This window comes from Schistocerca americana, unplaced genomic scaffold (assembly GCF_021461395.2).
Source record: "Schistocerca americana isolate TAMUIC-IGC-003095 unplaced genomic scaffold, iqSchAmer2.1 HiC_scaffold_47, whole genome shotgun sequence".
In the NCBI taxonomy this organism is placed as follows: Eukaryota; Metazoa; Arthropoda; class Insecta; order Orthoptera; family Acrididae; genus Schistocerca; species Schistocerca americana.
In genome coordinates this window covers 2,922,501-2,927,500 of record NW_025726203.1, presented here as the reverse complement: position 1 = coordinate 2,927,500, position 5,000 = coordinate 2,922,501, and the positions used below count along the sequence as shown (strand labels likewise).

Below are 5,000 nucleotides of genomic sequence, written 5' to 3'. Positions count from 1 at the left end.
TTCCATCTCTGGTCGGGACTCTGTTTGCATGTATTAGCTCTAGAATTACCACAGTTATCCAAGTAACGTGGGTACGATCTAAGGAACCATAACTGATTTAATGAGCCATTCGCGGTTTCACCTTAATGCGGCTTGTACTGAGACATGCATGGCTTAATCTTTGAGACAAGCATATGACTACTGGCAGGATCAACCAGGGAGCTGCGTCAACTAGAGCTGAGCAGCCGGCCGCCCGGGAGTGTGTCCCGGGGGCCCGCGCGAACACGCAAGCGTCCGCTCAATTATTCTGCAAACAGGAGGAGGCTGAGCTCCCCTGCACAATACACCTCGAAACCCTCTCAGGTCCCGGCGGCGCGCAGCGCCGTCCTAAGTACTTGGTCGGGTTCGAGAGAGGCGCAATCGCCCGGAGTTTGGCGAGTAGACGCTTTAGGTGCGACCACCCGTGCTCCCAACTGAGCTTGCCGCTGCCGACAGAGGCCCGGGAGCGTGCTGTCGTGGCATTGCCGGCGGGAGACAACACGCGCCACCTACGGTGACCGGCAGCTCCAACGCCAGCGCCACAGAAGGACAAAAGCCCCACTTGGGTGCCGAAGCGAACTCTCCCAGCACAGCGCACGCGCCAACACGTCCGCACAGCTGCGATACAAACCACCTGCGAGAACCGCAGAGGCGACCGAGCAGCAGACGGCGTCGCGGCGCCGAGCGCCGGGCGGCGGCGCATCCTCAGCGCACACAGTCCTCAATCGGACCAGCACACTGCAGATGTCCACCGCGCTTCGCACCGGGCCCGCGAGGACCTACTTTGGCCGCACGGCGCCGCGTGCAGGGTGCGCCGGCGCGCAGCTGCGCCGCCTGCCGCCTCCGTCGGCCGGCGCGCCTGCCACTGGCCGCCCCCACCAGCCGGCTGTAGCGCGTGCGCCCACGCACCGCGCGGCCAGCACGCCGGGAGGCCCCCCCTCACCGGCCGGGGACGGTCCCACCCAGCCACCGCCGCGTATCGCTTCACACCCAGATGCCATTCACGTTCGTGGGCATGGTGGGTATCGCTGGAACAACCGGTTGGTAGCTCAACCGATCGTCGCCATCACTGATTCACCTCTAGCGAGAACAACCGCACCACAACGGTTTACCAGTTGTTCATTTGCATAACGTCACCAGCAAACGTAGGCGTCCATCGCCATTTGCAAATTCAACGATTGTTGCATGCCTGTGTCAGGTGTCACGACACACTATGTCTGCCCACATACACGCAACAACATGTGCACGCTTCGCGAACACGTGGAAGGTGGCCCCCGTACGTATGCGATGTCCATTGCGCGAACGACTGTCAACCGGCCTCTGTCGCATGTCGCAGATGTGGAACGCAGTGCACCATGCTATCACGGTGTGTGAGAAGAGACGACTACGTCTGACAACACGCGCCACTACATCAACAGACGGCTCATGCTGATCGCCATCCAGGGCATACCACACTGCAATCCAGCTCTTATAGGGAGACGACACGTAGCTGAGTGCACAACATTTGGACCGCATGGTTCGCCGTTGTTGGCGCAGTCGTTGTACGGTCACATGTACCACGATGTATCATTCAGTACATGAGGACCAATGTGCAGTACAGTGTGTGATTTGGACGTACAACATCAGCGGACAGTTGACACAGGCCGTACCACAGCGTAGGCTAAGTGCTTCGCACATGCGAATGCCAATGAACAACTGCAAATGCCAATGAACAACTGCAAAGGGCATTGAGCATGTACGTCCTGCTGCCATCCACATTACAGTGTATAGCTGCAAGGTGTTTAACATGAAGCGATACACTGGGGACCGGGCAGTGCGAGTAGCAAACTATATTGCGGGGGTTGCAGTTAGGCAACACTACACTAATTTAACGCGTCGTATGACAATTACAGAGCAGGTTAAGGCCCAACGTGTGTTGGGTTAAGGCCCAACGTGTGTTGGGTTAAGGCCCAACGTGTGTTGGGTTAAGGCCCAACGTGTGTTGGGTTAAGGCCCAACGTGTGTTGGGTTAAGGCCCAACGTGTGTTGGGTTAAGGCCCAACGTGTGTTGGGTTAAGGCCCAACGTGTGTTGGGTTAAGGCCCAACGTGTGTTGGGTTAAGGCCCAACGTGTGTTGGGTTAAGGCCCAACGTGTGTTGGGTTAAGGCCCAACGTGTGTTGGGTTACGTTAAGGGGCAATGTGGGTTACGTTAAGGGGCAATGTGGGTTACGTTAAGGGGCAATGTGGGTTACGTTACGGCGCAATATAGGTTACGTTACGGCGCAATATAGGTTACGTTAAGGCGCAATATCGGTTACGTTAAGGCGCAATACAGGTTACGTTAAGGCGCAATACAGGTTACGTTAAGGCGCAATACAGGTTACGTTAAGGCGCAATACAGGTTACGTTAAGGCGCAATACAGGTTACGTTAAGGCGCAATACAGGTTACGTTAAGGCGCAATGCAGGTTACGTTAAGGCGCAATACAGGTTACGTTAAGGCGCAATACAGGTTACGTTAAGGCGCAATACAGGTTACGTTAAGGCGCAATACAGGTTACGTTAAGGCGCAATACAGGTTACGTTAAGGCGCAATACAGGTTACGTTAAGGCGCAATACAGGTTACGTTAAGGCGCAATACAGGTTACGTTAAGGCGCAATACAGGTTACGTTAAGGCGCAATACAGGTTACGTTAAGGCGCAATACAGGTTACGTTAAGGCGCAATACAGGTTACGTTAAGGCGCAATACAGGTTACGTTAAGGCGCAATACAGGTTACGTTAAGGCGCAATACAGGTTACGTTAAGGCGCAATACAGGTTACGTTAAGGCGCAATACAGGTTACGTTAAGGCGCAATACAGGTTACGTTAAGGCGCAATACAGGTTACGTTAAGGCGCAATACAGGTTACGTTAAGGCGCAATACAGGTTAGGTTAAGGCGCAATACAGGTTAGGTTAAGGCGCAATACAGGTTAGGTTAAGGTACGACATAGGTTAGGTTAAGGTACGACATAGGTTAGGTTAAGGTACGACATAGGTTAGGTTAAGGTACGACATAGGTTAGGTTAAGGTACGACATAGGTTAGGTTAAGGTACGACATAGGTTAGGTTAAGGTACGACATAGGTTAGGTTAAGGTACGACATAGGTTAGGTTAAGGTACGACATAGGTTAGGTTAAGGTACGACATAGGTTAGGTTAAGGTACGACATAGGTTAGGTTAAGGTACGACATAGGTTAGGTTAAGGTACGACATAGGTTAGGTTAAGGTACGACATAGGTTAGGTTAAGGTACGACATAGGTTAGGTTAAGGTACGACATAGGTTAGGTTAAGGTACGACATAGGTTAGGTTAAGGTACGACATAGGTTAGGTTAAGGTACGACATAGGTTAGGTTAAGGTACGACATAGGTTAGGTTAAGGTACGACATAGGTTAGGTTAAGGTACGACATAGGTTAGGTTAAGGTACGACATAGGTTAGGTTAAGGTACGACATAGGTTAGGTTAAGGTACGACATAGGTTAGGTTAAGGTACGACATAGGTTAGGTTAAGGTACGACATAGGTTAGGTTAAGGTACGACATAGGTTAGGTTAAGGTACGACATAGGTTAGGTTACGGTACGACATAGGTTAGGTTACGGTACGACATAGGTTAGGTTACGGTACGACATAGGTTAGGTTACGGTACGACATAGGTTAGGTTACGGTACGACATAGGTTAGGTTACGGTACGACATAGGTTAGGTTACGGTACGACATAGGTTAGGTTACGGTACGACATAGGTTAGGTTACGGTACGACATAGGTTAGGTTACGGTACGATATAGGTTAGGTTACGGTACGATATAGGTTAGGTTAAGGTACACATTGTTGTAAGGAAAGGTTTAATGGGGGGCGGGGCGGGGCGGCCGGTTTGTTGATTGTGATTATAGTAAGTGGATGCCTGCGGCATCATCTGATTTGCCACGTCAGGATGCACCTTTGGCTCATGACAGGCGGCGCTCTCATTCCATGCTTGTGGCAGACCTGTGTCTTTCATTCCTGCCATTGTTTGTGTGCTGTGAGAGGAGGCAGTATTGTGATGTTGGGTGCACCCCTGTGTAGGACATGTGTGGGTGTTGGTGGCTTGGCTGAGCAATGGTGGTTGTCGGGTGGGTGGGATATTCTGTTTTCTGAGTGGACCTCCCAGTCTGGTTATGACAGTGTGGATTGTCTAATGTGGCGGAGAGGATGCACTGGGTGTTGTTCCATGCTGGTGCTTACATATTGTCTGTGTGCGTGTTACAGGCAGAGAGTAGTGCGTGATAAGGGTGTGTGGCTGACGTGTGGTTGTGATTGTGAGCAGAGTCTTTCAGCATGTATACGGACAGTTGTATACATTATCTGTATTCTGATGGCTCTATCTATTACTAATCAGCGCCGTGTATACGTTTAATCCGGTTCCAGTCGAAACTGTTGTATCTCTGTACATTAGTGACACGGCGAGCCCGCTATGTAGTTACTCGTCTCGGCAGCTTCCACCGGTGTATGGCAAATGATTATAAGGAATCAGTCTAGTCGTCAATACCGATGGTGTGACGTCACATGTCTGGGGTGGGGGACGCTGCGCCCTTCCGGTGGGTCATGGCCTAGAAAGACTCTTCCCACGCAGGGGGGCGTGGACTGTCATTGACTCTTCCAGGTAATATACTTGCCGTACGTTCTTGCGACTGCGAGTGCAACGCTCACCGGTACCGACATGGATGGAGCGCCTCCTAGCTGACCGCTCAGCATCGGCATTCGTACAGAGAGCAACGCGGTCGCGTCTCTAGCTCGTAACTGGTACAGCCCGCAGCTCATGTATAGGGACAGCGGGAATGTCGCATATTGGAGATAACTCTTCATGAAACGCATGTTATAGGGGTGGATTGCACATTGCGACTGCGGGAAAAGTCCGCCGTTCATCCGCTGGAGTTGCGAGTTGGGCGGTTGGAGTGGGGCGCAGGTGGAGTGATTGCC

The 5,000-nt window shown here is 52.1% G+C and overlaps 1 non-coding gene across 1 annotated transcript in view; it reads right to left on the bottom strand.

Moving 5' to 3' along the window:
• LOC124584133 overlaps window positions 1-200 on the bottom strand; it is a 1,910-nt gene extending 1,710 nt beyond the window's left edge. The window contains exon 1 of the ribosomal RNA XR_006974542.1: window positions 1-200. This exon is cut by the window's left edge and continues 1,710 nt beyond it. This is a non-coding gene — a ribosomal RNA (small subunit ribosomal RNA).
• Window positions 201-5,000: the final 4,800 nt, after the last annotated feature.